We start from the raw sequence: 19,491 nt of genomic DNA on the forward strand, positions 1-19,491 counted from the left end.
AGTTTCAGTATCAATCCTTCCTATGAACATTCTGTGTTGATTTTCTTTAGGAATGACTGGTTTGATCTCCTTTCACTCCAAGGGACTCTCAGAATCTTCTCCAGACCCACAATTCAAAAGCATCAATTCTTCTGCACTCAGCCTTCTTTATGGCCTGACTCACATCCATATATGACTACTGGAAAAAACCATAGCTTTGACTATACACACTTTTATGGCAAAATGATGTCTCTGCTTTTTAATACACTGTCCAGGGTGTGTGACAGCTTTTCTTGTTAGCATTTCTAATTCCAGTGTTCAAGGTAACATGGGCATGAAATCCCTGGAATATACCATCGAAACCAACCACACTGACGCAGGGCTGTGAAGAATGTGGAGCAGTGAAAACGGAAAATACTTTTAATACTTCTAAAGGAATAGAGTATATAAATCCTAGGCAGTGCTACATTTTACTATTGTAGTTATTGGCATTATGGAATACAGTTTTAAATGGACTTTTTTCAAGTCAAATATCTTAATAGACATGGAGCTATAATTGTACAGTGTGGTAAATTTTCAGCATCTAATGACTCATGAAAGCTTGCCAAAACATGCAGATTTTGAAAGAAAAGGTTCACCTCTTTCCTGATTTACTACAGAGTGAATCACAGGCAAGCTAGTGTTGCTTTTGGCCAAGGACTTGAGGCTAAGACATATAAATGTGCAAAAGAGAAATATCTAAACAGCATATTCTCCTCCCTGGGCAACACTGATCTTATCATGTGAGAATGTAGAAGATTTTCAGACAATTATGAAAGTATTTACTGCAGGAATATTTCCATGAAATCTTCTCAAGTATGAAGAGAGAATTATATGCATTTAATGAGTTGACAGGAAAGTAGGAAAACATGAGTGTGTCAGTTTTGTGTAAAGAATAAATGATTGTTGTTGTTCAGTCACTCAATCATGTCCAACTCTCTGTGACCCCATGGACTGCAGCACGCCAGGCCTCCCTGTCCTTCACCATCTCCCAGAGCTTGCTCAGACTCATGTCCATTGAGTCCATGATGCCATCCAACCATCTCGTCCTCTGTTGTCCCCTTCTCCTCCTTCCTTCAATCTTTCCCAGCATCAGGGTCTTTTCCAATGAGTCTGTTCTTCACATCAGGTGGCCAAATTATTGGAGTTTCAGCTTCAGCATCAGTCCTTCCAATGAATATTCAAGACTGATTTCCTTTAGGATTGACTTGCTTGTTCTCCTTACAGTCCAAGGGACTCTCAAAAGTCTTCTCTAACACCACAGTTAGAAAGCATCAATTCTTCTACACTCAGCCTTCTTTATAGTCCAACTCTCACATCCATACACGACTACTAGGAAAACACTTTTGACTATATGGACATTTGTCAGCAGAGTAATGTCTCTGCTTTTTAATATGCTATCTAGGTTTGTCATTGCTTTTCTTCAAAGGAGCAGGTGTCTTTTAATTTTATGGCAGTCACTATCCACAGTGATTTTAGAGACCAAGAAAATAAAGTGTATCACTGTTGCCATTGTTTCCCCATCTATCAGCCATGAAGTGATGGGAGTCGATATCATAATTTTAGCTTTTTGAATGCTGGGTTTTAAGCCAGCTTTTTCACTCTCCTCTTTCACCTTCCTCAAGAGATTGTTTAGTTCCTCTTTGCTTTCAGCCATAAGGGTGGTGTCATCTCCATATCTGGGGTTATTGATATTTCTCCTGGCAATCTTAATTTGAGCTTGTTCTTCATCCAGCCCAGCATCTCTCATGATGTACTCTGCATAGAAGTTAAATAAGCAGGGTGACAATATACAGCCTTGATGTATTCCTTTCCCAATTTGTAACCAGTCCATTGTTCCATGTCTGGTTCTAAAAGTTGCTTCTTGACCTGCAAATAGATTCCTCAGGAGGCAGGTAGTGTGGTCTGGTATTCCTTTCTCTTTAAGAATTTTCCACAGAGAATAAATTTTCCACCAAGAATAAAAGCTAGACATTGAATTAACATGAAATCCAAATGACAAGGAAGGCTTTTCAATTGGTTAAATATTTATTCTTAGGGGAGGTGCTAAATTCAATGTTGAAAGTAAATATTTTAGTCCATTTTTAAATATGACTCTTTTCCAAAGGACCTAGCTTAACTCAAGACAAGTCAAGAAAACATCCAAGTACATTTGATATGGAATATTTGGGTAAATCCATAAAAACAGCATAAAGATTCATATCCTGTGAGCTTCTAAAGAATACTGTTTAAAGCTAAGAAACAGAGACCTGCTACATATAAGAATTATTTTGGCAAACAATAAGCTAATTAATATTCCATATATGATATGATTAACATAATATACACTGTTGTTTGTTTATTTAGTTGCTAAGTTTTGTCTGACTCTTTGTGACCCCATGGACCATAGCCCGCCAGGCTCCTCTGTCTGTAGGATTTCCCAGGTAAGAATAATGAAGTGAGTTGCCATTTCCTTCTCCAATAAAATACATTAAGGATATTTAGTAAGTTCAACAAATACTTTTTAACAAGCTAGCCCAGTTCAGTTCAGTTCAGTCGCTCAGTTGTGTCCCAACTCTGCGACCCCATGGACTGCAGCACGCCAGGCCTTCCTGTCCATCACCAACTCCCGGAGCTTGCTCAAACTCATATCCATTGAGTCAGTGAGGCCATCCAACCATCTCATCCTCTGTTGCCCCCTTCTCCCACCTTCAATCTTTCCCAGCATCAGGGTCTTTTCAAATGAGTTAGTTCTTCGCATCAGGAGGCCAAAGTATTGGAATTTCAGCTTCAGTGTCAGTCCTTCCAATGAATATTCAGGTCTGATTTCCGTTAGGATGGACTGGTTGGATCTCCTTGCAGTCCAAGGGACTCTCAAGAGTCCTCCAACACCACAGTTCAAAAGCATCAATTCTTCGGTGCTCAGCTTTCTTTATAGTCCGACTCTCACATCTATACATGACTACTGGAAAAACCATAGCTTTGACTAGATGGATCGTCATTGGCAAAGTAATGTCTCTGGTTTTTTAAACAAGCTAGCCCCCTGGCTTTAATTTTCCCCTGTAATGATTTTCCTTCACACTACTCTAGTCATTTAACATCTGATAAATTCTATCTTCTAGTTAACTCCTGTCTCTTTTACATTTTTCTGTTATCATTGCCACTTATTTCAAGCTATAGCCTCTTTTTTCTAATGAGAATTAAATACTTTTTTAATGGATGTAGCATTGATTTACAATATTATAATAATTTCAGATATATAACATAGTGATTCAATATTTTATAAAGTATACTTCATTTAAAGTTATTACAAAACAATGGTTATATTTCTCTGTGCTGTAAAATATATCCTTTTTGCTTATTTCATACATAGTAGTTTTTTGGGTCTCAATTCCCTACCCTTGTCCTGCCCCTCCCCCATCCCGCTCCCCACTGGTAACCACTAGTTTATCCTCTATGGCCTCTTAAATGTTATACTTGCCAGCCATGTAGTAGAGCAACACTAACATTTTAATTCTGGGCTTGAAACTCTTCATCACTATTGAGCTGAAATGCAAATGTCTTCGGGTTCACATCCACTATGACTTTATTCTCGTCCACTTAAACTTCATCACTTTTGTCTCACTCAGATTGAACTATTTTCATTTCCCTTGACTTCCCATGATATTTCACACCTCATGTCTGCTTTTGTCATTGTCCTCCAGGCCTCCCTACACTGCTATTTCTATTCATCTGCCAAGGCTCAAGTCAAGTGTTACCTCCTCCTCTTGTAATTGATCTCTAGTTATTTTCTCATCATCTCCCCAAATTGTTAGGTTCTTCTTCCCGTGTTTCTTTTTAAGATTAACCAGACCTGAAATTCAAAACCTGTTCCTTTTACTTATGAGTTATTTATGTTGAGCAAGTTAATCTCACTAAGCTTTAGTTATCAGATTTATATAAAATCATACCATATGATATGCATAGTATTGTTTTGATGAAAGAAAAGTACATGGTTTGGAGAATATCACTTCTTTTTCTCTTTGTTCTATGCTCCCTGTTCATGACATTATTTTAAAAAGTACTTGTCCATAATTTATTTTTCTTGATGTCTTCACATAGATGGAACTTTTTGAGAGAATAAATAGAGGGTATTTCTCAAATATGTATCTCAACATCTAATCTAGGACTAATAATAGCTGATACCTATTTCTAATGTAAGCATCTACTAAGGGCTAATATTACACTCAGAATTTTATGGATTAGAAGTATAAATTCAAGATATCCTTTGCCCTAGCTTACAGATAAGAATATGTCCAGAAAATATGGATAAACCATGCCATGAGGAAGAAAGCTGTGAATATTATTAAATAAACACTGATAAACACTACAAATACTCCATCCTCATAGAGAGGAATGGGGGAAACAGAGGTATAGGTAACTGAGTAGGAAATGAGGAAGATTTTAAGAAATTTGTAGCATTTGAATTGACGGTTGGAGAGAGAGGATTTGAACATAGAGATATCAAAGAGGTAACAGCAGAAGCTATGTCAAATAGAAAGGAAAAAATAAAAGCACAGTGAGGAAATTCTGGGCACTTTTAGTTGCTAGCAAATAGGTACACTTGTTTAGAGTTCATGATAGTAAAACTGGTGAGTGTCTTTCATGGACACTAGATTGGCACCTAGACTGACAGTTCAATAGCTTAACCAGATTTGGATGTGGTGAATGCATGGTGTATTCCCAGGCATAGCAGCTACACGACAGGATTACTTTATCACAGTGGTATTGACATTTCCAGGGCTTCCCTGGTGGCTCAGACGGTAAAGCGTCTGTCTGCAATGGCGGAGACCCAGGTTCGACCCCTGGGTCGGGAAGATCCCCTGGAGAAGGAAATGGCAACCCACTCCAGTACTCTTGCCTGGAAAATCCCATGGACAGAGGAGCCTGGTAGGCTACAGTCCATGGGGTCACAAAGAATCAAACACAACTGAGCGACTTTACTTACTACTGACATTTCCAATGACATAAAACAGTGGCTGATGCAGCTATTGTTCATTATTAATAAAAGTGAAGAAAAAATTTAAATTGTCAAGAAAATAGTTTTGTACAGTTATCCTAAAACCCTTAGGGAGTAAAAGCACAGAAATTATCTTCAGAAAAAACAACTTATTCTTGCTGGTATCATTTAAATATAACACTCACAGTGCCTTCAGATTGAAGAGGAACAGAGCATGACCTCATCTGATGGATGGAAGAAGCTATTTTTCTACCACTAACTGGCATGAGAAAGAGCAAAACTCCTGGAGGAAATTAGCAAATCTTAAAGGTGTGGATGACATTCTGTAATAGTGCTTGTCCAAAAAAAATGACACAAATTATGGCACTGCACTGTAAAGCCAAACAGCGGCAGACACTCTACACTCTCCATGGCAAAATGCACATTTTTTCCCAGAGATTAATTCCTAAACATGCCAACGTTTAAGTGTAAGTTTGTAGTATATTCCAAGTTACACTAAGGAGTCAGTTGAATCTCTCCTCTGATTTAAACACACACAAAGAGAAATTTTCCACTGGAAAACAAATTCTCATGTTCCCAGAAGCATTGTATATTTAAGAAGTCTTTCCCATATTTACATTATTTTAGTGATTGTATGTATTTGTGGGTGACATTAAAAGTGTCATTGATGGTAATTTGAATGCAGACAGTAAATGTAACCACTAAGTAAAGGCAGATCATTTTTTTTTTTTAATGCCAGAGTAGGACAACCAAAATTAAGTAATTCCCATAACATGATCTAAAAGCAATCCAATAACTGGCAATTGAAGAATTTATCTTTCTCTCAACACCACTAATTATTAGAGAAATGCAAATCAAAAGTACAATGAGGTATCACGTCACACCAGTCAGAATGGCCATCACCAAAAATTCTACAAGCAATAATTGCTGGAGAGGATGCTGGGGAAGGGAAAGACTTTTACACTGTTGGTAGGAAAGTAAGTTAATAGAACTGTTGTGGAGAAAAGTATGGAGGTTCCTTAGAAACATAAAATATAACTATTGCATGACCCAGTAATCCCACTATTGGGCATATACCCTGAGAAAACCATAATTCAAAAAGACAAATGTACCACAATGCTCATAGCAGTACTAATAGCCAGGACATTGAAGCAACCTAAATGTCCATCAACAAAGAAATGGATAAAGAGGATGTAGTGGATATAATAATGGGATATTATGACTCAGTCATAAAAAGGAACGAAATTGTGTCATTTGCAGAGACATGGACAGATTTAGACTTTGCTATACAGAGTGACTTCCCTTGTAGCTCAGTGGGTAAAGAATCTGTCTGCAATGCAGGAGACCCAGGTTCGATATCTGGGTCAGGAAGATCCCCTGGAGAAGGAAATGGCAACCCACTCCAGTATTCTTGCCTGGAGAATCCCATGGACAGAGGAGCCAGGCAGGCTACAGTCCATGGGGTCACAAGAGTTGGACATAAGTTAGCGACCAGCCCACATACAGAGTGAAGTAAGTCAGAAAGAGGAAAGCAAATATCATATACTGATGCATCTGTGTGGAATCTAGGAAAATCGTACAAATGAGCCTATCTGCAAAGCAGAGATAGAGACACAAATGTAGAGAACAAGTGTATGCACACCGAGGGGGAAAAGAGGAGGTGGGGTGAACTGGGAGGCTGGGATGGACATATACACACTGCTGCATATAAAATAGATAACTGATGAGAGCCTCTTGCATAGCACAGGGAGCTCTCCACGCTCTGCGGCGACAAACAGGGAATAGATGTGTGCATGTAACTGATTCACTTTGCTGTAGCAAAAAACTAACATAAGACTGTAAATCAACTCAATTTCTATTTTTGTAATTAATCTTTACAGATGAATATATAAGCAAAACACAGAAATGAAATAAGGACTGACTTATGCACTAGGTATAAGAGCCACAATGCCAAGGGCCCAGGCTACTTTTAGGGGCTCAAACAAACATTTTAATTTCAATGTTTTTAAGTCAGTAAAAATGAATGTAATAACATTTAATATATAACAATGAATCCATCCTAGATTATATTCATTTTACTATGAACACAATTGTAAAATATAAATTTTTAAGAGTTTTATTATGGAAAAAGTGGTGCAAGAAGACAAAAGAACCCATGGAAGTCAGAAATGTAGGACTCCCTGAATTCTAGTACTGAAAGGAGGAAAATTATATTAAAGAAGAGGATACAGAGAGAGCTTCTCAACATTTCATGTAATATTTTATTTACCTAAAAATATTAAGCAGGTGGGGCAAAATGAGATTTGATAACTCTGTGGGTACTTCAAAACTTACTCTGTTTTCTCCATCATTTTTAAAAATAATTCACAATTAAAACGTTAATAAATGATCCTCTTGATTGAATGAATTATTTGCTACTTATCATTACATTGTTTTAAGGGTAAAGTTTTAGAATGTCCCTTTAAGATAAGCTGTTAGCTTTGTCTCCATAAATATTTTTCATCTCTCAAATGAAAAAACTTTCTTTGGAAAGAAATATTTCATCTCAAGAGAAATATGATTTTAAATTACAGAATTGTTCTTCTAACCTCCCAAAAAATAAAACAATGAATTTTTTTGAAAGTCATGTTGGTTATGGATTTTTTATAGAGTATTAATATTCTCTAATAAAATCAGTATGGTGACAAAAGGTGGTGGGTATTTTTGCAAGATTTCCTCATTTTAAAATGTATTATTTTGTTCCAACTCCAGAACTTAATAAAAACAAACTTAGGAATGTAAAAGAGATGGAAAATGTAAAAGTTATTTTAAAATTAAAATCACTGGAAATAAGGATAAAAAACACATAAATCAAGTTGACTGGTATAGGGCTTTCAGTTCAGCAGTAGTTATAGAACAGATATTTATTTTCCAGTATATTGGCTTGTTTGAATTAGAGTCTACTTTTCATAGACTGTAAGCTCCATGAAAAGAAGCTTTTTTTGTTTTGTTTTGATCACTGCTGTACCTTCAGAATCTGAAGCAGTGTCTGCCATGTAAATACTATGTTTTCAATTAATATATGTCAAAAGAATCAATCAACTAGGGTTGAGCTTCATAAAGAAGACAGGGTTCATGCCAAGAAATTGTTATTGACAGGAATAATTTTTTCGGCCCATATACATTCCTTCTTGACTATTCTTATGAAAGATTAAAACAGGAGAATTATCTATATGTTTCTAATCAGTGCAAAACATCTGGCAACCTCGATTATATTAGAAGAGAACATTTGAAGGACCTCAAAAGACAGACATCAGGGATATTCAATGAAGAAACTGAGAGAACAAACCTCATGGGAAGAACAGAAGTACATTCTTAGAGCTACTTCTCAGAAGACAGCTCACAATGCAGATGGTTATGCAAAAAGTACAGTCCACAGATGGTATTAAGGCCACAACACCAATGCAGAGAAACGGCTGGATAATGTACGCGCTTTCAGAATTGGACGTTCCAGTTTAAAAAAAAAAAAGAGTATCTGTGACCTACAGCATATTCTAAATATCAGTTGGGGTTTTTGTTTGTTTTGTATTTTCTTTTTGTATTTAAAATACATTAGATAGAAATAAAGATCAATCTTTTCTCAACATTGCGCTAGATTAGTAGCAAGATGAATGACGCCTAAGTGTGTGTTTGGCAGCAAACGAGGAAGAGGCTGGAAAAAAAATTTAAGAAGAAGGGGTGGTGAACATCTGGGGTGGTTTCTTTTCTGTGAAAAGGAAAAAGGTCATATCCCACCCAGTGAGAAGAAGTGACCCCCTCAAAAATGTAAGTGATCTTGCCTGACCTGTGACGTGAGCAGGAGGATGACCTCGGCTGCCTCCCTTCAATGTGTGTTTCTTGTTAGAAAAAAAAAAGCACGAGAGTTGTGCTCTGCCGTAAAAGAATGTGAAGGGTAGGAAGGTGCTGAAAAGCAGAAGAAAGAAGTGGAGCGGGGGGAACTTGATGCAAGCTATGGAAAAAATGGAATACTAAGTCAGATCCGTCTTTTAAAAATATGAGGCAAAAAGATAAAAGGAATATGTGTATATGGCACTCCCAATACTCAAAGAAATAGGCACACAGACACACGAGAGCTTCTTTTTGTTCTTTGTTTAATTGTGGGAATCTATTCTTTCTCTGATAATGTCTTCTGCTTAACATGAAAATAGTGATCTTTTACCTGGAAGGGAACAAGTTCAAGGGCATGTCCCTAATACCTCAAAATATCTAACACTATTTTCTATGAACTCCCAGAGTCCCAAGTCTAAAACATAAATACAGGTTCGTTCACCTTTCAGTCCTTTCACAAATAACAATACCAAGCCAACACCCATATCCAAGGCTTAACAATACTCTCTTCAGAATTTTTTTAATTCTGTAAAACAAGTGGGCTCTTCGCTCAAAGTAGCTAAAAAAATCCCCACAATATATACTAAAGGAAACTTAAATGGCTTGACTTACATAAACTCCTAATATTTGTTTCATCTTTTAAAGTTTCTTTCATCCCTTCCTCTTCTCCAGCCCTCTCTACTCCCTCAATCCCCTTGAGGACTTTTCCACTGAGTCCCATTTATTTAAGTAAGAATGCACCCAGCGAACAGCTGTGGAAGCGAAGTGCTGGACTGAGGCATACGGCCAAACCAGGACAGAAACACCGCGTACAATATGAAATCTACTGGTATAAGGACAGCCAAACAATCTTGACTTCTCAATTAAACAGTGGTGATTCAGTGTTTGTAAATATCGGGGAGATTTTACAATAGAAGGATTGGTTTTTCCCCCAATTATTTCATAAGAAAAATCTTACTTATTCAGATACTATTTATAAGTGAAAGATTCTGTTTATCTACTTCAAAAGCCCATGACTGAAACTTTACTGGGCCATGATTTTTAATAGTCCAGTGAATCCAAAGAAACAGAAACTTTCACTTTTTAGGATGCTGCCTGCAGGAACTGAGATGAAACTATGAATCAAGTTATTCAAACAAAACTGAGAAGTGAGATGTCTTCCCCCATCCCCCCAAATATTCTTATGGAAATATGAGGCACTGTTCCTCTTTCACTTACACAAAGCACCAACATTTAATAAGTCAACTCTGGCCAATGATTTAGCTAAACCCTGGGAAGCACACTGGATAACAATTTCCTCTCTCTTTCCCTTTTCCTCTGGGATTCCCTCCTGAAATCTTGAGGCAGAGCGAGCCAGCTGTTACTCAGTAGTGCAAACAAAATGCAATATTAAAAGTTGGGAATTGCTTTGAAACATACACATTTTTACTAGATGTTACTGTCTAGTGGCACGTGGTTACACCTATCTTAAGTAATTATTCATCATCTCATCATGGATGTTCTGCCACATTCTTTCCCATTCCTTTTTCTCCTTATGCTCCTGCTGTTTCTCCACGAGAGGGCAGCCAGGGGCAAGGAGAAGGCAGTTCTGTTAGCAACTCTGGTTTAGAAAAAGCAATTTGATAGGACAGGAAGTAAAAAATATTGTCTAAATCCAGATTTGAGGATTATCTGCAGATTTTTTTTTCTATTCTTCCATATCGCTAACTCTCTTTGATATCTCCCCCAATGGGGATTGACACTTATTGAAGTAAATTGAAGTAAAGTATTTTCTGTGTGTTTGGGTTCACTGGTGAAACATGAATGATCAAAGTTCAACATGTTGCATCAATTTCTTTTCACCTGGCAAGATGGGTGATTGTGCCACTTTTTAAACCTTGTGATTTTATAGTTATTTCCTTTGACTCAGACTGTTACAGTAAATAATTCTTAATAATAATTGCCAATTTTATTCTCAGGAAAATTGCTTCAAAACTACATTCCCATATATATGATCTGGATATATATATATATATATATATGTGATTTAAAATTTGAAATGGTGATCTGGATTTTACTTTAGATATGTTAGTTTACTGGCATACCTTAGTTATATATAATAACTTAATTTTTCCACTGTACTATTGTAAAATGGTGACTGTAGTTCTAGAGAAATCATATAGAAGATTCTATGAATTACACTTGATTTCCTCTATTAAAAAATACTAAAAATGTCTAATATGTGTTATACATGTATAAAACCCCATCGTGGCACTATGGATACATGGATGGACTGTAAGAACAAGGCATCTTTTTTTAAATATTTTTTTTTTCACTTAAAATTCTGAGTAACAAAAATTTTAAAGCAGCAACAATCAAAAATCTGCAAATATCTTATTTTTTTAGAAATTTATAATAAAATAATCTTTATGAAAAGTAGAAGAAAAAACTGTAACTTTTGATAAAACCAAGTTGTTAAAAATATTCAGAAAGCTATTTGAATTCATCCCTTAATATTATTTTAATTAACTTACTTCCATTACTCATTCTGCATTTTCTTTTACATCATATTATACTCATCTTAAATGGAACAAAAATCTGTTGATATGCACTGACATTGACTTCATTAAAATACAAAGTTTTGACAGGGAAGGATTTTCTTATTCCATACTAATAAATGGAGGGTTTTGAATTTCAATGGCCGAAAGGAAGTCAAATTTTAGTTATACGAATCCAGCGTAACTTCATTCATGGATCAAAAAAGACCTCTTGGGGCTTACAAAATCTTTATTATTTTCAAGCTACAAGAAATAGTTTGGTAGAGAGCTGGATAATGGAAAACATATTCTGTTCCAATCAGTTCACTTTGGGGTGCTTTCCAGCTGTGAGACAGTCTCTCAAACTTACAAGTTCTCCAAAATTCTCCTTGGCCAAGAGCCCAAATTTACTTATAACAGAATATGACTGTGTAAAAAAGCATTACAAAATATAGCAATTTTTGTTACCTTGCTAAAAAGTTGAAATGATTTATGACACTGTTAAGGATTGTTAATGCTTCTAATGGTTAGATCTTAATGTTTAGAATTAGCACAATTTAAATTTTCACCTACTATTTTAGATCATATTAATTCTTCTAGGCAGAAAAGTACGTTCCCAAACTACAACGGTGCCACATTAGAAAAGAGCTAGTGGAAATACATGTCATACATTTGATGCATAAAATATTATTAAGATAAGTTATAATCACCATAACAAAGATAATGAAAATAGTTCACCATTTCTAAATGTACAAGTTACAATTATGAGAAATAAAAGGCACTAAAGCGCATCAAATTTGGGGGAGTTTTGACATTAAAAAGCTATATAAATGTCTACATTTAAACTTATTCAAACATGAAACAATGATAAAGTGACTTCAAAAGAAAAATATAATGATTTTCAGTTTGTAATTACACACTTCTTTCATTAATTGCTAATAAGACAAACCAACCAGTAATGATGACAAGATACATATATTACACTATCTAAATGTCTAGTCTTGTCCCCTAACTATAGTAACTTTGTGAAGAATAAAGACACAATTTATATTCCATCACAATGGATTGCTTTGGGATCCTAAAATTTAGGAATTCTTCTCTGACATGTTTGTCTTCAAACTGAACCCATTTATTTGGAGAAAACTGAATCACCCATTTTATCATATGCTAAAAAAATAAAACAGGTATACACTTTTGCTTATAGATATAATCGAAAATCTAAAAGTGATAGGGACAGTTTCTAAGACTGCTTTTTTAGTTGGACAAAACAATTTAAAATCTAATGCAGTATGACTTTAATTTACTTGTTTTGAAAACTAATGTGGATGTTTTAAAATCACTAATTTATATTAGACTTTTTTTTTCTTATGATGCCTACAAGAAGGAGACATTGTAATTATCTAATCATGTAATTGAATCAAACTGAGGGACAATAAAACATTTCCCAAGGTGCTTGCTTCTATGCAGCTGGTTGCAATTACCACCTTCAAATTGATACCTAAATCTATACCTCCAGGCCTGACCTATTTTCTTGAGTTTCAGACTTGAAACTGTGATTCAGGTATCTCATAGGTACCTCAGTATAAACATGCCAACAAGTAAACTCAGTATTTTTCCCTTCAAATTTTTGCATTTTCCCAGGTCCCTATCTCAGTGACAGTAAGAACTTACCACTTCTAAAATTCAAGAGGCTATGCAAGATTTCTCATATATCCCCCACTTCTGACTAGTTAGTAAACAAGCCAGAGAGATTCTCTTTTAAAGCTGTCTCTAGTCAGTACTATTTATTCCCAATGCCTAATGCTTCAGCCTACTTTAATTCCTGCCTTCTAAATATCTAGAATTTCCCCACAAGACCCCACGCCTCCAGCCTTGGTTGCCCCTTTTTCCACTGCTTCCCTCCTGCTCTCCATCCATCACCCACAAGATACCAGAAGAATCTTCCAAAAGAGCAAGTCCATTCATGTCACTTTTCCAATTAAATTTCATTTCTTCTTGTTACTTACAGAGTAGGATAAATTCTGCTTATTGTGTTATGTATGTCCTCAACTCATCATATCCCATTCGCTCCTCACATACGTACCCACCACTTCAACAGCTAGGACATGGAAGCAACCTAGATATCCATCGGCAGATGAATGGATAAGGAAGTTATGGTACATATTCACAATGGAGTATTACTCAGCTACAAAAAGGAACACATTTGAGTCAGTTCTAATGAGGTGGATGAACCGAGAGCCTATTATACAGAGGGAAGTAAGTCAGAAAGAGAAAGACAAATATTGTCTATTAACACATATACAGGGAATCTAGAAAGATGGTACCAAGGATACTACATGCAAGGCAGCAAAGCAGACACAGACTTAAAGAGCAGACTTTTGGACTCAGTGGGAGAAGCAGAGGGTGGGGTGATTTGAGAGAGTAGCATTGAAACACACACATTATCATGTGTAAGATAGATAACCAGTGTGGTTTGATATATGACACGGGGCCCCCAAAGTCAGTGCTCTGTGATAGCTTGGAGGGAAGGCGTGGGGGGAGAGGTAGGAGGGGGATTCAGGATGGAGGGGAGACACATACATGCTGATGGCAGATTCATACTCATGTATTACAAAAACCATCACAATATTGTAAAGTAATTATCCCACAATTAAAATTAATTAATTAATTTAAAAAATGCATTACTCCCTGAATATACAAAAATTGCATAACTTTGCACGTGCTTTCCTCCTATTTAAAAATGTGTTCTCTTTCACTTCTTCTGCTCAATTTATTCTCATTTTTCTTCTGTAAGCCTTTGACCAAGTTTACCTCATTTGAGTAGTCTTTTCTGAACTACTAGTCAAGACTGGAAGGAAGGAAGGAAGGAAGTGAAGTTGCTCGGTTGTGTCTGACTCTTTGCGACCCCATGGACTGTAGCCTACCAGGCTCCTCTGTCCACGGGATTTTCCAGGCAAGACTACTGGAGTGGGTTGCCATTTCCTTCTCCAGTCAAGATTGAACATACCTTCTATTCCAATCCTGCAGCATCCTCTTAATATCACCCTAAATCCTAGAGTTCTTCACCCTGCATAATAATGGTTTCTACATTTATATGTATCAGTGTACCATAAACTTCTTAAGGATAAAGTTGATATCTTTAAATTAATTTTCAAAAGAGCTTTTTATAACACAATATATTCTAAATCATAACTCAAAATGCTAAACAAAATCACAAAAATACTTCTTAACTAAGCAAAGCTCTTTGATATTCCTGTATCTGTTGATAATCATATTATTACATCACATAAATATAAGAACATAATATGCTTTATCATTTATAAAGGATTTCACATAACTCTTGAAAGCAGGCAATGCTTTCTATACACATGTTGCAGATAAAGAAACAAAGTTTCACATTATTTAAGTAATTTACCCAAAGTCCTTCAGTCAGTGTATCCTAAAATCTGCATTTAACCCAATTTTAATTCAATTTCAAAAATCACTGTCTTGCAGTTGGTCACAGAGAGTGACTGGCTTAAATTCACAACTTAAAAACTTACCATTTCTTAATATTAAGCAGCTTTACTATGCATTCCATTATCCCAGATACTGGGCTGGAGTCACGGGCTGCAATAGCCACATCCAGCAAAACAGTCCATCAGCAGCATTCCCTTCAAGCAGTTATTTGTCAAGTACTCAGGATAGAAAAGACACAGTCTATTCTAGAAAGGCAAGCCCTGCTAAAAATCCTTAGGGGGAACACGTTAATTGCAACTGCAGGCACACATTATAAAGAATTATCATCATCCTCCCTGAGCTGTTTGACAGCTCAGCAAGATGAGAAGAGCCAAGATTTTTTCCATAGGAGAACATCTCCAAACTTTGGAGTAGGTACTAGTAAAAGATGATCAGCAGAGGGGAAATACTTGATACTCTCTTAACATCTCTGTAATAGTGATGATCTTCAACAATATCAGAGTTCTAAAACTTTATGGATTGCAGGGAACAAAGACAACTTTAAGGGGCATTGTCCCAGCCACAATGAGATGTACTTTTTTTTTTTACAGCTCCTCCTCCCCAGCATAAGATCTCATCTAGCCAATTTAAATCAGGTACTGTTTCTACTGAATTTAAAAAGAATCATATTCAAAATGTTAGAGGAAAAGCAGGTTGCAATTACAGTGCTTTCTTTTGTGGAAGTACTGACATTATCCTGCTGAAAGAAAATCTATGTTGATCGTTTTTTGATTTTGCCATTTATGGGGGTAAAATCATGACAGATTGACATAAACAGTTGATGGAAAAAAATTAAAAAAAAAAAAAATTAAAAAAAAAACAAACAAAATGTTAGAGGAGGGTCTTTTCATTACTATAAGTTATGATAATATTCTGTAGGCATATACATGGCTATATAGGTTTGTGTGTATGTAGCCTCTCTAAAATAGAATGTTAAAGAGAGAGGGACTTTAGTTATTACTTTTATTCTTTACCATTTTAGAGATAATATGAAGAAGACCAAGAAGGACTCACTGACTTGCCCGAGGCCCCTCAATAAATGATCATCATTCTATTTAGTAAACAGCCTTCCCTATATTTAATAGCCATTGTCACACATTGAAAAGCATACTTGACTCCAGGATCAGTAATGAGGTTTAATTCTCCCAATCCCACTTTTGCAGGTTTCCAAATTAATGCTAAATAAATCTGCATTCCTTCAACTTCATATAAATTTTATGATGAAACATATATATCATATGCTGTCTGGAAGGAAATCTTTGCTCATCATGACTTGTCATAGGATCCTGCCTTCAAGGTCCTCGCATGGTCGGTGCCAGTTCTTTTAGGATTAGCAGCTGCTGTGAGCAGACACATAGCAGGAACACTGAGTAACTTGGCACACTTTAAATAGATGGAGTTTGGTTTTAATTTAAAGAATAATTTGATTCAACAATGTTATTTAAACAAATGTAAAACCTCTCACAAAAATACATAGGAAGTAAGTGGTCAAAGCTGTGGTTATTTAGGTTTTTATTTGCTAAAAAATCAAGATAATATTTTTAGCAAAAATTTCCATTCCATTCTTAGCTATAATTTTGGAGGAAGGGACCCAGTTACAATTTCAGTTTCTATCACTTTGCCAGAAATAAGCATATTTGGTAACCATTTGAAATATTTTTGTCTTTTAGCCTCAAACCAATAGGGATTTAAGGTAGGGAGCATCAATCACTAATATTCTAACAAATTGGCATAGACAAAATGCCTTTATTTTCCTTAGTATCATGCTATTTCACTATAATATTGCTTTAATTAATTCATGTGTAAAGTAACCAGGAATATGGAGATAGTACCCTTGTTATTTTTAATATTTACACTGTTTATAAAAAAAATTGAGAGCTTCTTTTTCTGGGAAGATAGAGGATATTATTTTTCTATTACTGTTGTTATAAATTAGCACAAATTTAGTTGTTTAAAATAACACAAATTAATGATCTTACAGTTATGGAGGTCAGAGGTCTGAACTGGGTCTTGCTGTTCTAAAATCAAATATGTTGGCCGGGCTGCTTTCCTCTCTGGAGGCTCTAAGGGAGAATCCGTTTCCTTGCTTTTTCCAGCTTCTAGAAGCTGCCCACATTCTTTGGCTCAAGGCCCTCTTCCATCTTCAAAGCCAGTAACAACCAGTTGAGTGCTTCTCACATCACCTCACTCAGACTCCCCTGCCTCCTTTCACTTTATAAAGCCCTTGTGATTACACTGGGCCCACCCAGAGAACTCAGGCTAATGTCCCCATTGTAATGGCAAATGATCAACAATATTAATTCCATGTGCAACCTCAATTTCTCCTTGCTATAGCATATAGATTAGTGTATTCATAGGTTCATGAAATTAAAGGACTTGCTACCTCGGAAGGAAAGCTATGATATACCTAGGCAGCATATTAAAAAGCAGAGACATCACTTTTCCAACAAAGGTCCGTATAGTCAAAGATATGGTTTTTCCAGTAGTTAAGTATGGATGTGAGAGCTGTCCCTTGGACAGCTAGGACAACAAATTAGCCAGTCCTAAAGGAAATCAACCCTGAATGTCCACTGGAAGGACTGATGCTGAAGCTGAAGCACCAATAATTTAGTCACCTGAGGCAAAAAGCCAACTCTTTGGAAAACACCCCGACTCTGGGAAAGATTGAAGGCAATAGGAGAAGAGGGTAGCAGAGGATAGGATGATTAGATAGCATCACTGACTCAATGGACATGAATGTGAGCAAACTCTGGGAGATAGTAGAGGACAGAGGAGTCTGGCATGCTGTGGTCCATGGGGTAGCAAAGAGTCAGACACAACTTAGTGACTGAACAATAACAACAATAATTCATAGGTTCTGGAAATTAGGACATGGTCATATTTAGGGAAGTATTATCCTGCCTACAATACAGAGCTTAACAGCCCTGCCACTAAAAGCAATCATGCACTCTCTCTTTCTCTCTTATATATATATATATATATATATATATATACACACACACACACACACATATATATATATGTAACTTTTTTATTCCTTGGTGATTCAGATGGTAAAGAATCTGCCTACAATATAGGAGACCTGGGTTCAATCCCTGTGTCGGGAAGATCCCCTGGAGAAATGAAAGGATACCCACTTCAGTATTCTTGCCCAATAATTTTTTTAAGTATTGAAGAGCAAATGAAAGAAGTAGAGAACCTCAAATTCAAGAATCTGGGGCTGAAGCATCTGTCATCTATGAAACATGACTGTTTTTTGACATCCTCATTTGGGTGAAAGGGAAATAAATGAAAATCCAAGAACCATGCAAGGTGAGGAATCTAACAAAAAACCAAGTGACCCCATCTACCTTTCTACCAAGACACCAGAAAAGAAAATTGCTTAGGCCCTGAGCAGAGGTGAGAGGAAAAGGTTTTTTCTCCTTCTCTTTCAAGAAGATACAATCACAAGCCAACCTGTGTTCAGATAGGCAGCAAAGTATGTATTTATTAGTAGTGAAGTAGTGAAGTCGCTCAGTCGTGTCCAACTCTTTGTGAACCTATGGACTGTAGCCTACCAGGCTCCTCCATCCATGGGATTTTCCAAGCAAGAGCACTGGAGTGGGTTGCCATTTCCTTCTCTATGTATATATTAGGGGACCAAAAAATTTGTGTGGTTGAAACTCCAGACCTAGACAGACTAACCACCATATAATCAAAGCAGACACAAATTCTCTCTGGAGGAAATCACTGATTTTAGGCCTTAATGTATCACTATATATATATATATATATATATACACACACACACATATTTATATTTAAAAGTGGTGACCAAAATATATGAAAAGCAATCAAGTTTGCAAGAAAACAAAGCATCCTAAGTGGAAATAAATACAAATAAGAGAAAGTTGAAACACCTGATGAAATTACCAGACAGATACTCTAAAAGAATATCTCCTTTTGCTATATTGAAAAAAAAAAAAGATACATTTGGAAATATTTGCAGGAAATAAACCATACAATAATACATTTTAAGAAAACAGAATTCCTGATAATAAAATATACAATAAGTAGAATTTTTAAGCTCAGCAGATGGGTTTAATATCAAATTATAAAATCAAATTAGATACACATGGAGAAACAGTATGTAAACTGTTAAGAACCTTTTATCTAAATGTAGTACTGGGAGAAAAAATAAATAATTTTTATTTTTTGAGAGAGAAGTTAAAAGATGTGGAAAACTGTGAGAAGGTCTAACATATGCTTAATCAAAATTCCAAAAAGAAAGGAAGGGAGAGTTGAGTATAGGCAGTGTTTGAGTTGAAGGATGGAGGTTGGAGATTTTCTATGTGCTCAGTTGCTCAACTGTATCCAACTCTTTAACACCCCATGGACTGTAACCTGATAGGCCCTCTGTCTATGGAATTTTGTAGGTAAGAATACTGACCCAGGTGATCTTCTTGACCCAGGGATTGAAACCTCATCTCTTGTGTCTCTTGCATTGACAGGAGGATTTCTTATCACTAGCACCACCTTTCCTAGCACTGATATAAAACACAATTTCTTAGTTTCATGAAGTCAATGAATGCAAAGCATAATAAATAAAAAGAAAGCCAAGCTTAGACATATCATG

At 36.0% G+C, this 19,491-nt stretch overlaps 1 protein-coding gene and 1 non-coding gene across 3 annotated transcripts in view; one reads left to right on the forward strand and one right to left on the reverse strand.

Annotated features, from left to right (window-relative positions):
• The window catches only part of AGMO (alkylglycerol monooxygenase), a 359,152-nt gene that overhangs the window by 81,632 nt on the left and 258,029 nt on the right, over positions 1–19,491 (reverse strand). The window lies entirely within an intron of this gene.
• LOC136171285 (small nucleolar RNA SNORA69) lies at positions 15,524–15,657 on the forward strand. The gene has a single exon (XR_010663826.1). It is a non-coding gene; the product is annotated as a small nucleolar RNA SNORA69 (small nucleolar RNA).

This window comes from Muntiacus reevesi, chromosome 6 (genome assembly GCF_963930625.1).
Source record: "Muntiacus reevesi chromosome 6, mMunRee1.1, whole genome shotgun sequence".
Classification (NCBI taxonomy): Eukaryota; Metazoa; Chordata; class Mammalia; order Artiodactyla; family Cervidae; genus Muntiacus; species Muntiacus reevesi.